A 21,192-nucleotide genomic window follows, 5' to 3' on the forward strand; every position below is an offset into this window, starting at 1 on the left:
CCATTGATCCCCATTGCCCCCCATTGATCCCTATTGACCCATTGACCCCATTGACCCATTGATCCCCATTGACCCCATTGACCCATTGACCCCATTGACTCCCATTGACCCATTGATCCCCATTGACCCCATTGACCCCCATTGACCCCATTGACTCCCATTGACCCCACTGACCCCATTGACCCATTGATCCCCATTGACCCCCATTGAGTCATTGACTTCATTGACCCCCCATTGACCCCCATTGCCCCCCATTGATCACCATTGATCCCCATTGCCCCCCATTGCCCCCCATTGATCCCCATTGCCCCCATTGCCCCCATTGACCCATTGACCCCCATTGACCCCCATTGACCCCGTTGACCCATTGATCCCCATTGCCCCCCATTGACTCCCATTGCCCCCATTGACCGCATTGACTCCCATTGCCCCCATTGACCCCATTGCCCCCCATTGTCCCATTGCCCCCCACTGCCCCCATTGCCCCCCATTGCCCCCCATTGCCCCCCATTGCCCCCCATTGCCCCCATTGCCCCCCATTGCCCCCATTGTCCCCCATTGTCCCCCATTGCCCCCCACTGACCCCATTGCCCCCCACTGACCCCATTGCCCCCCATTGACCCCATTGCCCCCCATTGCCCCCATTGTCCCATTTCAGGTAAAAGAGGACATAAACAAGAGAGAAAAAACAAAACACAACACATTTGGGTACTCCTGGGTCCTTTGGGGCACTCCTGGGTCCCTCCTGAACTCCTGGGTCCTTTGGGGCACTCCTGGGTCCCTCCTGAACTCCTGGGTCCTTTGGGGCACTCCTGGGTCCCTTGGGGTACTCCTGGGTCCCTCCTGAACTCCCCATAGACCCCCATAATTTCCCCCTTAGGGACCCAGGAGTGCCCCATAGTGACCCATAAGTGACTCATGGAGCCCCCTAAGTGTGTTCGGGTCCCTTCGGGTCCCTTCGGGTGAGTGCGGGCCCCACTCGGGTCCCTTCGGGTCCCTTCGGGTGTGTTCGGGTCCCACTCGGGTCCCTTCGGGTGCGTTCGGGTCCCTTCGGGTGCGTTCGGGTCCCTTTGGGTGCCTTCGGGTGCCTTCGGGTCCCCTCGGGTACGTTCGGGCCCCACTCGGGTCCCTTCGGGTGCGTTCGGGTCCCTTCGGGTGCGTTCGGGTCCCTTCGGGTGCGTTCGGGTCCCTTCGGGTCCCCTCGGGTCCCTTCGGCTCCCTTCGTGTATCTTCGGCTCCCTTCGTGTATCTTCGGCTCCTCTCGGAGCCGCCTCCGCGCACGCCACGCACAGTGGGCGTGGCCACGCACCCCCCCCGCTTCCCATTGGCCGCCGCCTGAGGAAGGGGGCGTGGCCTCGCTCGCAGCCACCGCCGCGGCGGGAAACGATCGTGAGGCGGGAAAAGGGGAAGAAAGGGGGCGGGGGGAGGAAGAGGAGGGGCCGGGGGGGGAGCGGAACACGGGTTTTGGGGTAAAAAGGGGGGGATTTGGGAGTTTGGCGCCTTTTGGGGCACTTTCGGGTGGGTTCGGGTCCCTTCGGGGAGACTTCGGGTCCCTTCGGGGAGACTTCGGGTCCCTTCGGGGAGACTTCGGGCCCCTTCGGGTGGGTTCGGGCCCCTTCGGGGAGACTTCGGGTCCCTTCGGGTGCGTTCGGGTCCCTTCGGGTGCGTTCGGCTCCACTCGGACCCCTTCGGGTGCGTTCGGGTCCCTTCGGGTGCGTTCGGCTCCCTTCGGGTGCGTTCGGGTCCCTTCGGGTGCGTTCGGGTCCCTTCGGGTGGGTTCGGGTCCCTTCGGGTGGGTTCGGGTCCCTTCGGGTTTGTTCGGCTCCACTCGGGCCCCTTCGGGTGGGTTCGGGTCCCTTCGGGTGCGTTCGGCTCCACTCGGACCCCTTCGGGAAGACTTCGGGTCCCTTCGGGTGCGTTCGGCCCCTTCGGGTGCGTTCGGGTGCGTTCGGCTCCACTCGGACCCCTTCGGGAAGACTTCGGGTCCCTTCGGGTGCGTTCGGCCCCGGCCGGGACTCGGGCGCCGCTCGGCTCCGCTCGGGCGCCGCTCGGCTCCGCTCGGGCGCCGTTCGGCTCCGCTCGGGCGCCGTTCGGTTCCGCTCGGGCCCATTCGGCTCCGCTCGGGCCCATTCGGCTGCGCTCGGCTCTTTCCGTCTCCGCTCGTTTTCCCGCGCTTTCCCTCAGAGCGCGAAGCGAAGCGCGGGGACCCCCGGGGCCGCTTTTTTCGCGCTTTTCCCGAGGTGACAACAGCGGGGGCTTTGGGGACACAGCTCGGGGAGCCTCAGCGGGAGGGTTTTGGGTTGAAAAAGCGCTATTTTGGGTCAATTTTGAGGTGGTTTGTGGCCCTCCCGGCGGGGCAAGATGGCGGCTGCGGACATCGAGGGGCTGCTGGGTGAGTAATGAGGGGGAATTAGGGGTGATTAGCGCGAATTAGGGGGTAATTAGGGGGCAGCGGGGATACGGGGGGGTGGGGGGGGTGTTAATTAGCGCTGCTGAGGGTGTTAATTGTTAATGAATGCAGAGGAGGAGCCGTTGCAGCAGCTGCACCCCGGGCTGGCCCCGCTGAGGGGGATTGGGGGGTGGGAGCGGAGCTGGAGAGGGAGGTGAGACAGGTAAGGGGGCATTGGGGACAATGGGGACAGAGAGAGAGAGTGTGTGCGGATCAGCAGTGATCACCCCAAACCTGCCCCGCAGACACGGCACCCAAAATCCTGCACCCCAAAATACTCTTCCCAAACCTGCACCCCAGATCCTGACCCCAAGCCCTGCACCAAAACCCTGCCCCTCAATCCTGCATCCCCAAATCCTCCACCCCCGATCCTGTCTTCCCAAACCCTGCACCCCAGATCCTGCACCCCCAAATTCGGCCCTACCAAACTCTGCACCCCTAAACCCTACAACTGAAACCTTGCACCCCCTAATCCTGCCCTCCCTACCTTCCTGAACCCCGAAACCTGCACCCCAAACCCTGCATTCCCAAATCTTTCCGTCCTATATCCTCCACCCCTAAACCTGCCCCCAAACCCTGTACCCCAAAGAATTCCCTCCCAAACCCTGCACCTCCAAATCCTGCACCTCAAAGGCCTGGCAACCCAAGCCCTTCAACCCCATCCCTGCAACACCAAATCCTGTACCCCAAACCCAGCACCCCAGAATCCTGCACCCCAAATCCTGCCTACCAAACCTTTCACTGCAAACCCCTGCACCCCAAGATTGTGCTGCCCTAAACACTGAACCCCCAAATCCTGCAGCCCCGGATCCTTGCCTCCCAAGACTCTGCACCCCCAAATCCTGCACCCAAATCTCTCACCCCCACCACCCTGCACTCCCAACCCCTGCACCCCAAAACTCCACACCTCCAAATCCTGAACCCTGAAACCCCGCACCCCCAAATCCTGTGCCCCAGTCCTGTGCACCCCACACTCTGCAACCTTAAATTTCCCCCCAAGCCCCTGCACCCCAAACGCTGCACTCTTAGACCTGACTTCTAAACCCCAAGGGCCCATTGTGACATCCCAGAACCTCCTATTGTCCCCAGGGCCCATTGTGACATCCTGGGGACCCCCATTGTCCCCAGGGCCCATTGTGACATTCAGGGGACTCCTCTTTGTCCCCAGGGCCCATTGTGACATCCTGGGGACCGCCCCTTGTCACTGGGGCCCATTGTGACGTCCCAGGACCCCCCGTTGTCCCCAGGGTTCATTGTGACGTCTTAGGACCCCCCATTGTCCCCAGGGCCCATTGTGACATCCACTGCACCCCCCTGTCCCCAGGGCCCATTGTGACATTCAGGGGACCCCTCTTTGTCCCCAGGGCCCATTGTGACATCCTGGGGACCCCCCCTTGTCCCCAGGGCCCATTGTGACGTCCCAGGACCCCCCATTGTCCCCAGGACCCATTGTGACATTCAGGGGACCCCCTTTGTCACTGGGGCCCATTGTGAAATCCCAGGACCCCACATTGTCCCCAGGGCCCATTGTGACATCCTGGGGACCCCCCCTTTGTCCCCAGTGCCCATTGTGACATCCTGCGGACCCCCCTTTGTCCCCAGGGCCCATTTTGACATTCAGGGGACCCACCATTGTCCTCAGGGCCCATTGTGCGGTCCCAGGACCCCCCATTGTCCCCAGGGCCCATTGTGACATCCTCGGCACCCCCTTGTCCCCAGGGTCCATTGTGACACTATGGGGACCCCCCCTTGTGCCCAGGGCCCATTGTGACACTGTGGGTACCACCCTTGTCTGCAGGGCTCATTGTGACATCCCAGGACCCCCCATTGTCCCCAGGGCCCATTGTGACATTCAGGGGACCCCCCTTGTCCCCAGGGCCCATTCTGATACCGTGGGGACCCCCTTTGTCCCCAGGGCCCATTGTGACATCCTGGGGACCCCCCTTGTCCTCAGGGTCCATTGTGACAGCCCAGGACCCCCCATTGTCCCCAGAGCCCATTGTGACATCCTCGGCACCCCCTTGTCCCCAGGGCCCATTGTGACATCCTGGGGACCCCCCCTTCTTCCCAGGGCCCATTGTGACGTCCCAGGACCCCCCATTGTCCCCAGGGCCCATTCTGACATCCTGGGGATCCCTCCTTGTCCCCAGGGCCCATTGTGACGTCCCAGGACCCCCCATTGTCCCCAGGACCTATTGTGACATTCAGGGGACCCCCTTTGTCACTGGGGCCCATTGTGACACCATGGAGACCCCCGCTTGTCCTCAGGGTCCATTGTGACATCCTGGGCACCCCCATTTTCCCCAGGACCCATTGTGACATCCTGGCCACCCCCTTGCTCCCAGGGCCCGTTGTGGCACCATGGGGACACCCCCTTTGTCCCCAGGGCCCATTGTGACATCCCAGGACCCCCCTTTGACCCCAGGGCCCATTGTGGCACCATGGCAACCCCTTTTGTCCCCAGGGCCCATTGTGACATTCTTGGACCCCACTTTGTCCCCAGGGCCTATTGTGACACCATGGGGACCCCTCCTTGTCACTGGGGACCCATTGTGACACCATGGGGACCCCCCCTTGTCCTCAGGACTCATTCTCACATCCTGGACACCCCCAATTGTCCCCAGGGCCCATTGTAACATCCACTGCACCCCCTTGTCCCCAGGGCCCATTGTGACATTCAGGGGACCCCTCTTTGTCCCCAGGGCCCATTGTGACATCCTGGGGACCCCCCCTTGTCACTGGGGCCCATTGTGACGTCCCAGGATCCCTCCTTGTCCCCAGGGCCCATTGTGACGTCTTAGGACTCCCCATTGTCCCCAGGGCCCATTGCAACATTCAGGGCACCCCCTTGTCCCCAGGGCCCATTGTGACATTCCGGGGACGCCTCTTTGTCCCCAGGGCACATTGTGACATCCTGGGGACCCCCCCTGGTCACTGGGGCCCATTGTGACGTCCCAGGATCCCCCATTGTCCCCAGGGTCCATTGTGACATTCAGGGGACTCCTCTTTGTCCCCAGGGCCCATTGTGACATTCCGGGGACGCCTCTTTGTCCCCAGGGCCCATTGTGACATCCTGGGGATCCCTCCTTGTCCCCAGGGCCCATTGTGACGTCCCAGGACCCCCCATTTTCCCCAGGACCCATTGTGACATTCAGAGGGCCCCTTTGTCACTGGGGCCCATTGTGACATCCCAGGACCCCACATTGTCCCCAGGACCCATTGTGACACTATGGGGTCCCCCCCTTGTTCCCAGGGCCCATTGTGACACCGTGGGTACCACCCTTGTCCGCAGGGCTCATTGAGACATCCCAGGACCCCCCTTTGTCCCCAGGGCCCATTGTGACATCCAGGGGACCCCCTTTGTCCCCAGGGCCCATTGTGACATCGAAGGACCCCCCTGGTCCCCAGGGCCCATTATGACATCCTGGGGATACCCCCTTATTACTGGGGCCCATTGTGACGTCCCAGGACCCCCCATTGTCCCCAGGGCCCATTGTGACATCCTGGGGATCCCTGTTTGGCCCCAGGGCCCATTGTGACATCCCAGGACCCCCCCTTGTCCCCAGGGCCCATTGCGACATTCAAGGGACGCCTCTTTGTACCCAGGGCACATTGTGACATCCTGGGGACCCCCCCTTGTCCCCAGGGCCCATTGTGACATCCTGGGGATCCCCCCTTGTCCCCAGGGCCCATTGTGACGTCCCAGGACCCCCCATTGTCTTCAGGACCCATTGTGACATTCAGGGCACCCCCTTTGTCACTGGGGCCCATTGTGACATCCCAGGACCCCACATTGTCCTCAGGGCCCATTGTGACATCCTGGGGACCCCACTTGTCCCCAGGACCCATTGTGACACTATGGGCACCCCGCCTTGTTCCCAGGGCCCATTGTGACACCGTGGGTGCCACCCTTGTCCCCAGAGCCCATTGTGACATCCAGGGGACCCCCTTTGTCCCCAGGGCCCATTGTGACATCGCAGGACCCCCCCTGGTCCCCAGGGCCCATTGTGACATCCTGGGGACCCCTTTTGTCCCCACGGCCCATTGTGGCACCATGGGGACCCCCTTTGTCACTGGGGCCCATTGTGACATCCCAGGACCCCACTTTGTCCCCAGGGCTTATTGTGACACCATGGGGACCTCCCTTGTCCCCAGGGCCCATTGTGACATCCCATGACCCCCCTTTGTCCCCAGTGCTATTGTGAAATCCTGGGGACCCCCTTTGTGCCCAGGGCCCATTGTGGCACCATGGGGAACCCCTTTGTCACTGGGGGCCATTGTGACATCCCAGGATTCCACTTTGTCCCCAGGGCTCGTTCTGACACCTTGGGGACTCCCATTGTCCCCAGGGCCCATTGTGACATCCTGGGGATCCCCCTTTGTCCCCAGGGCCCATTGTGACACCATGGGGACGCCCCCTTTGTCCCCAGTACCCATTGTGACATCCTGCTACCCCCCTTTGTCCCCAGGGCCCATTTTGACATTCAGGGGACCCACCATTGTCCCCAGGGCCCATTGTGACATCCTGGGCAACCCCAATGTCCCCAGGGCCCAATGTGACATCTGGGGGACCACCTTGTCCCCAGGACCCATCGTGGCACCGTGGGTGCCCTCCTTGTCACTTGGGCCCATTGTGACACCATGGGGACTCCCCCTTTGTCCCCAGTGCCCATTGTGACATCCTGCGGACCCCCCCTTTGTCCCCAGGGCCCATTTTGACATTCAGGACACCCACCATTGTCCCCAGGGCCCATTGTGACCTTCAAGGGACCCCCATTGTTCCTAGGGCCCATTGTGACGTCCTGGGGACCCCCTCTGTTCCCAGGGCTCATTGTGACTTTCAGGGGACCTCCCCCTTGTCCCCAGGGCTGATTGTGACGTCCTAGGGCCCCTCTGTGTCCCCAGGGCCCATTGTGACACTTTAGAGACCCCTCTTTGTACCCAGGGCCCATTGTGACATCCTGGGGACCCCCCCTTGTCCCCAGGGCCCATTGTGACATCCTCGGCACCCCCTTGTCCCCAGGGCCCATTGTGACATTCAGGGGACCCCTCTTTGTCCCCAGGGCCCATTGTGACATCCTGGGGACCCCCTCTTGTCCCCAGGGCCCATTGTGACGTCCCAGGACCCCCCATTGTCCCCAGGGCCCATTGTGACATCCTGGGGATCCCTCCTTGTCCCCAGGGCCCATTGTGACGTCCCAGGACCCCAGATTGTCCCCAGGGCCCATTGTGACATCCTGGGGACCCCCTTTGTCACTGGGGCCCATTGTGACGTCCCAGGACCCCACATTGTCCCCAGGGCCCATTGTGACAATCTGGGGACCCCCTTTGTCTCCAGGGCCCATTGTGACGTCCTAGTACCCCCCATTGTCCCCAGGGTTCATTCTTACATCCTGGGGACCCCCTTGTCCCCAGGACCCATCGTGACACCATGGGGACCCTCCTTGTCACTGGGGACCCATTCCGACACCCTGGGGAACCCCCTTGTCCTCAGGGCCCATTGTGACATCCTGGGCATCCCCCTTTTTCCCCCTGGACCATTGTAACACCGTGGGGACCCGCTTTGTCCCCAGGGCCCATTGTGACACTGTGGGACCCCCCTTTGTTCCCAGGGCCTATTATTCCGTCCCGGGACCCCCATTGTCCCCAGGGCCCATTGTGACACTTGGGGACCCCCCTTGTCACTGGGGACCCATTGTGACACCATGGGGACCACCCCTTGTCCTCAGGGCCTATTGTGAGCATCCTGGGGAACCTCCATTGTCCCCAGAGCCCACTGTGAGTCCTGGGGACCCCCTTGTCCCCAGGTCCCATTGTGACATCCTGGGGATCCCTCCTTGTCCCCAGGGCCCATTGTGACGTCCCAGGACCCCAGATTGTCCCCAGGGCCCATTGTGACATCCTGGGGACCCCCTTTGTCACTGGGGCCCATTGTGACGTCCCAGGACCCCCCATTGTCCCCAGGGCCCATTGTGGCATCCTGGGGACCTCCTTGTCCCCAGGACCCATCGTGGCACCGTGGGGACCTCCCTTGTCACTGGGGACCCTTTGTGACACCATGGGGACCTCCCATTGTTCTCAGGGCCCATTGAGACATCCTGGGGACCCCCTTTGTCACTGGGGACCCATTGTGACATCCCAGGAACCCCATTGTCCCAAGGGCCCATTGTGACATCCTGGGGACCCCTCTTTGTCTCCAGGACATATTGTGACACCGTGGGGACCACATTAGTCCCCAGGGCCCATTGTGACATCCTAGGAATCCCCTCTTGTCCCCAGGGCCCATTGTGACATCCCAGGACCCCCCTTTGTCCCCAGGGCTCATTGTGACATTCTAGGACCCCACTTTGTCCCCAGGGCCTATTGTGACACCATGGGGAACCCTCCTTGTCACTGGGGACCCATTGTGACACCATGGGGACCCCCCCTTTGTCCCCAGTGCCCATTGTGACATCCTGCCCACCCCCCTTTGTCCCCAGGGTCCATTGTGACATCCTGGGCAACCCCATTGTCCCCAGGGCCCATTGTGACATCTAGGGGGACGCCCTTGTCCCCAGGACCCATCGTGGCACCGTGGGGACCCCCATTGTCCCCAGGGCCCATTGTGACATCCCAGGAACCCCATTGTGCCAAGAGCAGATTGTAACATCCTGGGGACCCCCCTTTTTCTCCAGGACGCATTGTGACATAGTGGGGACCTCATTAGTCCCCAGGGCCCATTGTGGCACCATGGGGACCCCCCCATGTCCTCAGGGTCCATTGTGACATCCTGGGCACCCCCCATTGTCCCCAGGACCCATTGTGACATCCTGGCCACCCCCTTGCTCCCAGGGCCCATTTTAGCACCATGGGGACCGCCTTTGACCCCAGGGCCCCTTGTGGCACCATGGCAACCACTTTTGTTCCCAGGGCCCATTGTGACATTCAGGGGACCCCATTGTCCCAAGGGCCTATTGTGACACCATGGGGACCCCTCCTTGTCACTGGGGACCCATTGTGACACCATGGGGACCCCCCCATGTCCTCAGGACTCATTTTCACATCCTGGGCACCCCCCATTGTCCCCAGGGCCCATTGTGACATCCCAGAACCTCCTATTGTCCCCAAGGCCCATTGTGACATCCTGGGGACCCCCATAGTCCCCAGTGCCCATTGTGACATTCCAGGACCCCCCATTGTCCCCAGGGCCCATTGTGACATCCTCGGCACGCCCTTGTCCCCAGGGCCCATTGTGACATTCAGGGGACCCCTCTTTGTCCTCAGGGCCCATTGTGACATCCTGGGGACCCCCCCTTGTCACTGGGGCCCATTGTGACATCCTGGGGATCCCTCCTTGTCCCCAGGGCCCATTGTGACATCCTGGGGACACTCCTTGTCCCCAGAGCCCATTGTGACATCCAGGGGACCCCCTTTCTCCCCAGGGCCCATTGTGACATCGCAGGACCCCCCTGGTCCCCAGGGCCCATTGTGACATCCTGGGGATCCCCCTTTGTCCCCAGGGTCCATTGTGACATCCTGGGCAACCCCATTGTCCCCAGGGCCCATTGTGACATCTGGGGGACCCCCTTGTCCCCAGGACCCATCGTGGCACCGTGGGGACCCTCCTTGTCACTTGGGCCCATTGTGACACCATGGGGACCTCCCCTTTGTCCCCAGTGCCCATTGTGACATCCTGCGGACCCCCCCTTGTCCCCAGGGCCCATTGTGACATCCTCGGCACCCCCTTGTCCCCAGGGCCCATTGTGACATTCAGGGGACCCCTCTTTGTCGCCAGGGCCCATTGTGACATCCTGGGGACCCCCTCTTGTCCCCAGGGCCCATTGTGACGTCCCAGGACCCCCCATTGTCCCCAGGGCCCATTGTGACATCCTGGGGATCCCTCCTTGTCCCCAGGGCCCATTGTGACGTCCCAGGACCCCAGATTGTCCCCAGGGCCCATTGTGACATCCTGGGGACCCCCTTTGTCACTGGGGCCCATTGTGACGTCCCAGGACCCCACATTGTCCCCAGGGCCCATTGTGACAATCTGGGGACCCCCTTTGTCTCCAGGGCCCATTGTGACGTCCCAGGACCCCCCATTGTCCCCAGGGTTCATTCTTACATCCTGGGGACCCCCTTGTCCCCAGGACCCATCGTGACACCATGGGGACCCTCCTTGTCACTGGGGACCCATTCCGACACCCTGGGGAGCCCCCCTTGTCCTCAGGGCCCATTGTGACATCCTGGGCATCCCCCTTTTTCCCCCTGGACCATTGTAACACCGTGGGGACCCGCTTTGTCCCCAGGGCCCATTGTGACACTGTGGGACCCCCCCTTTGTTCCCAGGGCCTATTATTCCGTCCCGGGACCCCCATTGTCCCCAGGGCCCATTGTGACACTTGGGGACCCCCCTTGTCACTGGGGACCCATTGTGACACCATGGGGACCACCCCTTGTCCTCAGGGCCTATTGTGAGCATCCTGGGGAACCTCCATTGTCCCCAGAGCCCACTGTGAGTCCTGGGGACCCCCTTGTCCCCAGGTCCCATTGTGACATCCTGGGGATCCCTCCTTGTCCCCAGGGCCCATTGTGACGTCCCAGGACCCCAGATTGTCCCCAGGGCCCATTGTGACATCCTGGGGACCCCCTTTGTCACTGGGGCCCATTGTGACGTCCCAGGACCCCCCATTGTCCCCAGGGCCCATTGTGGCATCCTGGGGACCTCCTTGTCCCCAGGACCCATCGTGGCACCGTGGGGACCTCCCTTGTCACTGGGGACCCTTTGTGACACCATGGGGACCTCCCATTGTTCTCAGGGCCCATTGAGACATCCTGGGGACCCCCTTTGTCACTGGGGACCCATTGTGACATCCCAGGAACCCCATTGTCCCAAGGGCCCATTGTGACATCCTGGGGACCCCTCTTTGTCTCCAGGACATATTGTGACACCGTGGGGACCACATTAGTCCCCAGGGCCCATTGTGACATCCTAGGAATCCCCTCTTGTCCCCAGGGCCCATTGTGACATCCCAGGACCCCCCTTTGTCCCCAGGGCTCATTGTGACATTCTAGGACCCCACTTTGTCCCCAGGGCCTATTGTGACACCATGGGGAACCCTCCTTGTCACTGGGGACCCATTGTGACACCATGGGGACCCCCCCTTTGTCCCCAGTGCCCATTGTGACATCCTGCCCACCCCCCTTTGTCCCCAGGGTCCATTGTGACATCCTGGGCAACCCCATTGTCCCCAGGGCCCATTGTGACATCTAGGGGGACGCCCTTGTCCCCAGGACCCATCGTGGCACCGTGGGGACCCCCATTGTCCCCAGGGCCCATTGTGACATCCCAGGAACCCCATTGTGCCAAGAGCAGATTGTAACATCCTGGGGACCCATCTTTTTCTCCAGGACGCATTGTGACATAGTGGGGACCTCATTAGTCCCCAGGGCCCATTGTGGCACCATGGGGACCCCCCCATGTCCTCAGGGTCCATTGTGACATCCTGGGCACCCCCCATTGTCCCCAGGACCCATTGTGACATCCTGGCCACCCCCTTGCTCCCAGGGCCCATTTTAGCACCATGGGGACCGCCTTTGACCCCAGGGCCCCTTGTGGCACCATGGCAACCACTTTTGTTCCCAGGGCCCATTGTGACATTCAGGGGACCCCATTGTCCCAAGGGCCTATTGTGACACCATGGGGACCCCTCCTTGTCACTGGGGACCCATTGTGACACCATGGGGACCCCCCCATGTCCTCAGGACTCATTTTCACATCCTGGGCACCCCCCATTGTCCCCAGGGCCCATTGTGACATCCCAGAACCTCCTATTGTCCCCAAGGCCCATTGTGACATCCTGGGGACCCCCATAGTCCCCAGTGCCCATTGTGACATTCCAGGACCCCCCATTGTCCCCAGGGCCCATTGTGACATCCTCGGCACGCCCTTGTCCCCAGGGCCCATTGTGACATTCAGGGGACCCCTCTTTGTCCTCAGGGCCCATTGTGACATCCTGGGGACCCCCCCTTGTCACTGGGGCCCATTGTGACGTCCCAGGACCCCCCATTGTCCCCAGGGCCCATTGTGACATCCTGGGGATCCCTCCTTGTCCCCAGAGCCCATTGTGACATCCAGGGGACCCCCTTTCTCCCCAGGGCCCATTGTGACATCGCAGGACCCCCCTGGTCCCCAGGGCCCATTGTGACATCCTGGGGATCCCCCTTTGTCCCCAGGGTCCATTGTGACATCCTGGGCAACCCCATTGTCCCCAGGGCCCATTGTGACATCTGGGGGACCCCCTTGTCCCCAGGACCCATCGTGGCACCGTGGGGACCCTCCTTGTCACTTGGGCCCATTGTGACACCATGGGGACCTCCCCTTTGTCCCCAGTGCCCATTGTGACATCCTGCGGACCCCCCTTTGTCCCCAGGGCCCATTTTGACATTCAGGGGACCCACCATTGTTCCCAGGGCCCATTGTGACCTTCAAGGGACCCCCATTGTTCCCAGGGCCCATTGTGACGTCCTGGGGAGCCCCCTCTACTCCCAAGGCTCATTGTGACTTTCAGGGGATCCCCCCATGTACCCAGGGCTGATTGTGATGTTGTAGGGCCCCTCTGTGTCCCCAGGGCCCATTGTGACATCCTGGGGAACCCTCCTTGTCCCCAGGGCCCATTGTGACGTCCCAGGACCCCCCATTGTCCCCAGGGCCTATTGTGACATCCTCTGCACCCCCTTGTCCCCAGGGCCCATTGTGACATTCAGGGGACACCTCTTTGTCCCCAGGGCCCATTGTGACATCCTGGGGACCCCCTCTTGTCCCCAGGGCCCATTGTGACGTCCCAGGACCCCCCATTGTCCCCAGGGCCCATTGTGACATCCTGGGGATCCCTCCTTGTCCCCAGGGCCCATTGTGACGTCCCAAGACCCCCCCATTGTCCCCAGGGCCCATTGTGACATTCAGGGCACCCCCTTTGTCACTGGGGCCCATTGTGACATCCCAGGACCCCACATTGTCCCCAGGGCCCATTGTGACATCCTGGGGACCCCTCTTTGTCCTAAGGACCCATTGTGACGTCCCAGGACCCTGCATTGTCCCCAGAGCCCATTGTGACATCCTGGAGACCCCCTTTGTCCCCAGGACCCATTGTGACGTCCCAGGACCCCCCATTGTCCCCAGGGTTCATTCTTACATCCTGGGGACCCCCTTGTCCCCAGGACGCATCGTGACACCATGGGGACCCTCCTTGTCACTGGGGACCCATTGTGACACCATGGAGACCCCTCCTTGCCTCAGGGCCCATTGTGACATCCTGGGCATCCCCCTTTGTCACCCGGGACCATTGTAACACCGTGGGGACCCCCTTTGTCCCTAGGGCCTATTGTTACGTCCCAGGACCCCCCCTTGTTCCCAGGGCCCATTGTGACACCTTGGGGACCCCCTTGTCACTGGGGACCCATTGTGACACCATGGGGACCACCCCTTGTCCTCAGGGCCTATTGTGAACATCCTGGGGAACCTCCATTGTCCCCAGAGCCCATTGTGAGTTCCTGGGGACCCCCTTGTCCCCAGGTCCCATTGTGACGTCCCAGGACCCCCCATTGTCCCCAGGACCCATTGTGACATTCAGGGGACCCCCTTTGTCACTGGGGCCCATTGTGACATCCCAGGACCCCACATTGTCCCCAGGACACATTGTGACATGCTGGGGACGCTCTTTGTCCCCAGGGCCCATTGTGACATCCTGGGGACCCTCCTTGTCCCCAGAGCCCACTCTGACTTCCAGGGGACCCCCTTTGTCCCCATGGCCCATTGTGGCAACATAGGGACCCCCTTTGTCACTGGGGCCCATTGTGACATCCCAGGACACCCCCTTGTCCCCAGGCCCCATTGTGACATCCTGGGGACCCCCTTTGTCCCAGGACTCCATTGTGACATCCTGGGGACCCCCCCTTGTCCCCAGGGCCCATTGTGACGTCCCAGGACCCCCCATTGTCCCCCGGGGCCATTGTGACATCCTAGGGATCCCTCCTTGTCCCCAGGGCCCATTGTGACATTCAGGGGACCCCTCTTTGTCCCTAGGGCCCATTGTGACATCCTGGGGATCCCTCCTTGTCCCCAGGACCCATTTTGACGTCCCAGGATCCCCATTGTCCCCAGGACCTATTGTGACATTCAGGGGACCCCCTTTGTCACTGGGGCCCATTGTGACACCATGGAGACCCCCGCTTGTCCCCAGGGCCCATTGTGACATCCCAGGACCCCCCTTTGTCCCCAGGGCCCATTGTAGCACCATGGGGACCCCCTTTGACCCCAGGACCCATTGTGGCACCATGGCAACCCCTTTTGTCCCCAGGGCCCATTGTGACATTCTTGGACCCCACTTTGTCCCCAGGACCTATTGTGACACCATGGGGACCCCTCCTTGTCACTGGGGACCCATTGTGACACCATGGGGACCCCCCCTTGTCCTCAGGACTCATTCTCACATCCTGGACACCCCCCATTGTCCCCAGGGCCCATTGTGACATCCACTGCACCCCATTGTCCCCAGGGCCCATTGTGACATTCAGGGGACCCCTCTTTGTCCCCAGGGCCCATTGTGACATGCTGGGGACGCTCTTTGTCCCCAGGGCCCATTGTGACATCCTGGGGACCCTCCTTGTCCCCAGAGCCCATTGTGACATCCAGGGGACCCCCTTTGTCCCCAGGGCCCATTGTGGCACCATGAGGACCCTCTTTGTCACTGGGCCCCATTGTGACATCCCAGGACCCCCCTTTGTCCCCAGGGCCCATTGTGACATCCCAGGACCCCACTTTGTCCCCAGGGCTTATTGTGACACCATGGGGATCTCCCTTGTCCCCAGGGCCCATTGTGACATCCCATGACCCCCCTTTGTCCCCAGTGCTATTGTGAAATCCTGGGGACCCCTTATGTCCCCAGGGCCCATTATGACACCATGGGGAACCCCTTTGTCACTGGGGGCCATTGTGACATTCCAGGACTCCACTTTGTCCCCAGGGCTCGTTCTGACACCTTGGGGACTCCCATTGTCCCCAGGGCCCATTGTGACATTCCAGGACCCCCCATCGGCCCAAGGCCCATTGTGACATCCACTGCACCCCCTTGTCCCCAGGGCCCATTGTGACATTCCGGGGACGCCTCTTTGTCCCCAGGGCCCATTGTGACATCCTGGGGACCCCCACTTGTCACTGGGGCCCATTGTGACATCCCAGGACCCCCCATTGTCCCCAGGGCCCATTGTGACATTCAGGGCACCCCCTTGTCCCCAGGGCCCATTGTGACATTCCGGGGACGCCTCTTTGTACCCAGGGTACACTGTGACATCCTGGGGACCCCCCCTTGTCACTGGGGCCCATTGTGACGTCCCAGGACCCCCCATTGTCGCCAGGGCCCATTGTGACATCCTGGGGATCCCTTCTTGTCCCCAGGGCCCATTGTGACGTCCCAGGACCCCCCATTGTCCCCAGGACCCATTGTGACATTCAGGTGGCCCCTTTGTCACTGGGGCCCATTGTGACATCCCAGGACCCCACATTGTCCCCAGGACACATTGTCACATCCTGGGGACCCCACTTGTCCCCAGGACCCATTGTGACACTATGGGGACCCCCCCTTGTTCCCAGGGCCCATTGTGACGTCCCAGGACTCCCCACTGTCCTCAGGTCCTATTGTAACATTCAGGGGACCCCCTTTGTCACTGGGGCCCATTGTGACATCCCAGGACCCCACATTGTCCCCAGGGCCCATTGTGACATCCTGGGGACCCCATTTTCCCCAGGACCCATTGTGACACTATGGGTACCCCCCCTTGTCCCCAGGGCCAATTGTGACGTCCCAGGACCCCCCATTGTTCCCAGGGCCCATTGTGATGTCCTTGGGAGCCCCCTCTCTTCCCAGGGCTCATTGTGACTCTCAGGGGACCCCACCTTGTCCCCAGGACTGATTGTGACGTCCTAGGGCCCCTCTGTGTCCCCAGGGCCCATTGTGACGTCCCAGGACCCCCATTGTCCCCAGGGCCCATTGTGACATCCTCGGCACGCCCTTGTCCCCAGGGCCCATTGTGACATTCAGGGGACCCCTCTTTGTCCCCAGGGCCCATTGTGACATCCTGGGGACCCCCTCTTGTCCCCAGGGCCCATTGTGACGTCCCAGGACCCCCCATTGTCCCCAGGGCCCATTGTGACATCCTGGGGATCCCTCCTTGTCCCCAGGGCCCATTGTGACGTCCCAGGAACCCCCATTGTCCCCAGGACCCATTGTGACATTCAGGGGACCGCCTTTGTCACTGGGGCCCATTGTGACATCCCAGGACCCCACATTGTCCCCAGGGCCCATTGTGACATCCTGGGGACCCCCATGTCACTGGGGCCCATTGTGACGTCCCACGACCCCGCATTGTCCCCAGGGCCCATTGTGACACCTTGGGGACCCCCTTGTCACTGGAGACCCGTTGTGACATCATGGGGACCACCCCTTGTCCTCAGGGCCTATTGTTACGTCCCAGGACCCCCCCTTGTCCCCAGGGCCCATTGTGACATTCAGGGGACCCCTCTTAGTCCCCAGGGCCCATTGTGACATCCTGGGGACCCCACTTGTCCCCAGGACCCATTGTGACACTATGGGGACCCCCCCTTGTGCCCAGTGCCCATTGTGACACCGTGGGTACCACCCTTGTCTACAGGGCTCATTGTTTCATCCCAGGACCCCCCATTGTCCCCAGGGCCCATTGTGACATTCAGGGGACCCCCCTTTGTCCCCAGGGCCCATTCTGATACCGTGGGGACCCCCTTTGTCCCCAGGGCCCATTGTGACATCCAGGGGACCCCCTTTGTCCCCAGGGCCCATTGTGGCACCATAGGGACCCCCTTTGTCACTGGGGCCCATTGTGACATCCCAGGACCCCCCCTGGTCCCCAGGCCCCATTGTGACATCCTGGGGACCCCTTTGTCCCAAGACTTCATTGTGACATCCTGGCCACCCCCTTGCTCCCAGGGCCCGTTGTGGCACCATGGGGACACCCCCTTTGTCCCCAGGACCCATTGTGACATCCCAGGTACCCCTTTGTCCCCAGGGCCATTGTAGCACCATGGGGACCCCCTTTGACCCCAGGGCCCATTGTGGCACCATGGCAACCCCTTTTGTCCCCAGGGCCCATTGTGACATTCTTGGACCCCACTTTGTCCCCAGGGCCTATTGTGACACCATGGGGACCCCTCCTTGTCCCCAGGGCCCATTGTGACGTCCCAGGACCCCCACTGTCCCCAGGGCCCATTGTGACATTCAGGGGACCCCCCTTTGTCCCCAGGGCCCATTGTGACGTCCCAGGACCCCCACTGTCCCCAGGGCCCATTGTGACATTCAGGGGACCCCCCTTTGTCCCCAGGGCCCATTGTGACATCCTGGGGACCCCCCCTTGTCCCCAGGGCCCATTGTGACGTCCCAGGACCCCCCACTGTCCCCAGGGCCCATTGTGACATTCAGGGGACCCCCCTTTGTCCCCAGGGCCCATTCTGATACCGTGGGGACCCCCTTTGTCCACAGGGCCCATTGTGACATCCTGGGGACCCTCCTTGTCCCCAGAGCCATTTGTGACATCCTGGGGACCCCCTTTGTCCCCAGGGCCCAATGTGGCACCATGAGGACCCTCTTTGTCACTGGGGCCCATTGTGACATCCCATGACCCCCCTTTGTCCCCAGTGCTATTGTGAAATCCTGGGGACCGCTTTTGTCCCCAGGGCCCATTGTGACACCGTGGGGAACCCCTTTGTCACTGGGGGCCATTGTGACATTCCAGGATTCCACTTTGTCCCCAGGGCTCGTTCTGACACCTTGGGGACTCCCATTGTCCCCAGGGCCCATTGTGACATCCTGGGCAACCCCATTGTCCCCAGGGCCCATTGTGACATCCTGGGGACCCCCATTGTCCCCAGGGCCCATTGTGACATTCCAGGACCCCCCATTGTCCCCAGGGCCCATTGTGACATCCACTGCACCCCCTTGTCCCCAGGGCCCATTGTGACATTCAGGGGACCTCTCTTTGTCCCCAGGGCCCATTGTGACATTCAGGGGACCCCCCCTTGTCACTGGGGCCCATTGTGACGTCCCAGGACCCCCCATTGTCCCCAGGGCCCATTGTGACATCCACTGCACCCCCTTGTCCCCAGGGCCCATTGTGACATTCAGGGGACCCCTCTTTGTCCCCAGGACCCATTGTGACATTCAGGGGGCCCCTTTGTCACTGGGGCCCATTGTGACATCCCAGGACCCCACATTGTCCCCAGGACACATTGTCACATCCTGGGGACCCCACTTGTCCCCAGGACCCATTGTGACACTATGGGGACCCCACCTTGTGCCCAGGGCCCATTGTGACACCGTGGGTACCACCCTTGTCCGCAGGGCTCATTGTGACATCCCAGGACCCCCCTTTGTCCCCAGGGCCCATTCTGATACCGTGGAGATCCCCTTTGTCCCCAGAGTCCATTGTGACATCCAGGGGACTCCCTTTGTCCCCAGGGCCCATTGTGACATCGCAGGACCCCCCTGGGCCCCAGGGCGCATTTTGACATCCTGGGGATGCCCCCTTGTCAACGGGGCCCATTGTGACGTCCCAGGACCCCCCATTGTGTCCAGGGCCCATTGTGACATCCTGGGGATCCCTGCTTGGCCCCAGGGCCCATTGTGACGTCTTAGGACCCCCCGTTGTCCCCAGGGCCCATTGTGACATCCTGGGGATCCCTCCTTGTCCCCAGGGCCCATTGTGACGTCCCAGGACCCCCCACTGTCCTCAGGACCTATTGTAACATTCAGGGGACCCCCTTTGTCACTGGGGCCCATTGTGACATCCCAGGACCCCACATTGTCCCCAGGGCCCATTGTGACATCCTGGGGACCCCCTCTTGTCCCCAGGGCCCATTGTGACGTCCCAGGACCCCCCATTGTCCCCAGGGCCCATTGTGACATCCTGGGGATCCCTCCTTGTCCCCAGGTCCCATTGTGACGTCCCAGGACCCCCCATTGTCCCCAGGGCCCATTGTGACATTCAGGGGACCCCCTTTGTCACTGGGGCCCATTGAGACATCCCAGGACCCCCCTTTGTCCCCAGGGCCCATTGTGACATCCTGGGGATCCCCATGTCACTGGGGCCCATTGTGACGTCCCAGGACCCCGCATTGTCCCCAGGGCCCATTTTGACACCGTCGACACCCCCCTTTGTCCCCAGGGCCCATTGTGACATCCTGGGGACACTCCTTGTCCCCAGAGGCCATTGTGACATCCAGGGGACCCCCTTTGTCCCCAGGGCCCATTGTGACATCCTGGGGTCCCCCCTTTGTCCCCAGGGCCCATTGTGATATCCTGGGGATCCCTCCTTGTCCCCAGGGCCCATTGTGACGTCCCAGGACCCCCCATTGTCCCCAGGGCCCATTGTGACATTCAGGGGACCCCCTTTGTCACTGGGGCCCATTGTGACATCCCAGGACCCCCCTTTGCCCCAGGGCCCATTGTGACATCCTGGGGATCCCCATGTCACTGGGGCCCATTGTGACGTCCCAGGACCCCGCATTGTCCCCAGTTTCCATTGTTACATCCTGGGGACCCCCTTGTCACTGGGACCCATCATGACACCATGGGGACCCTCCTTGTCACTGGGGACCCATTGTGACACCATGGGGACCCCCCCTTGTCCTCAGGGCCCATTGTGACATCCTGGGCATCCCCCCTGTCCCCCGGGACCATTGTAACACCGTGCGGATCCCCTTTGTCCCCAGGGCCCATTGTGACACTGTGGGGAACCCCCTTGTCCCCAGGACCTATTGTTACGTCCCAGGACCCCCCATTGTCCCCAGGGCCCATTGTGACACCTTGGGGACCCCCTTGTCACTGGAGACCCATTGTGACAGCATGGGGCCACCCCTTGTCCTCAGGGCCTATTGTGAACATCCTGGGGAACCTCCATTGTCCCCAGAGCCCATTGTGATTTCCTGGAGACCCCCTTTGTCCCCAGGGCCCATTGTGACATCCTGGGGTCCCCCCTTTGTCCCCAGGGCCCATTGAAATGTCCCAGGATCACCGTTTGTCCCCAGGGTTCATTGTGACATCCTGGGGACCCCATTTGTCCCCACGGCCCATTGTGGCACCATGGGGAACCCCTTTGTCACTGGGGCCCATTGTGACATCCGAGGACCCCACTTTGTCCCCAGGGCTTATTGTGACACCATGGGGATCTCCCTTGTCCCCAGGGCCCATTGTGACATCCCATGACCCCCCTTTATCCCCAGTGCTATTGTGAAATCCTGGGGACCCCTTTTGTCCCCACGGCCCATTGTGACACCATGGGGAACCCCTTTGTCACTGGGGGCCATTGTGACATTCCAGGATTCCACTTTGTCCCCCGGGCTCGTTCTGACACCTTGGGGACTCCCATTGTCCCCAGGGCCCATTGTGACATCCTGGGCAACCCCATTGTCCCCAGGGCCCATTGTGACATCTGGGGAACGCCCTTGTCCCCAGGAGCCATCGTGGCACTGTGGGGACCCTCCTTGTCACTTGGGCCCATTGTGACACCATGGGGACCCCCCCTTTGTCCCCAGTGCCCATTGTGACATCCTGTGCGCCCCCCTTTGTCCCCAGGGTCCATTGTGACATCCTGGGCAACCCCATTGTCCCCAGGGCCCATTGTGAAATCTGGGGGACGCCCTTGTCCCCAGGACCCATCGTGGCACCGTGGGGACCCTCCTT

At 61.8% G+C, this 21,192-nt stretch overlaps 1 long non-coding RNA gene across 2 annotated transcripts in view; it reads left to right on the forward strand.

The window, feature by feature from the left end:
- The first annotated feature begins 1,337 nt into the window (after positions 1-1,337).
- Positions 1,338-21,192, forward strand: part of LOC139826796 (uncharacterized) — a 215,858-nt gene continuing 196,003 nt past the window's right edge. For both annotated transcript variants that reach the window (XR_011736933.1, XR_011736932.1), the window contains exons 1-2: positions 1,338-1,389; positions 2,333-2,392. This is a non-coding gene — a long non-coding RNA (uncharacterized lncRNA). The remainder of the gene's footprint in view (positions 1,390-2,332; positions 2,393-21,192) is intronic.

This window comes from Patagioenas fasciata, unplaced genomic scaffold (assembly GCF_037038585.1).
Source record: "Patagioenas fasciata isolate bPatFas1 unplaced genomic scaffold, bPatFas1.hap1 Unplaced_2, whole genome shotgun sequence".
Lineage (NCBI taxonomy): Eukaryota > Metazoa > Chordata > Aves > Columbiformes > Columbidae > Patagioenas > Patagioenas fasciata.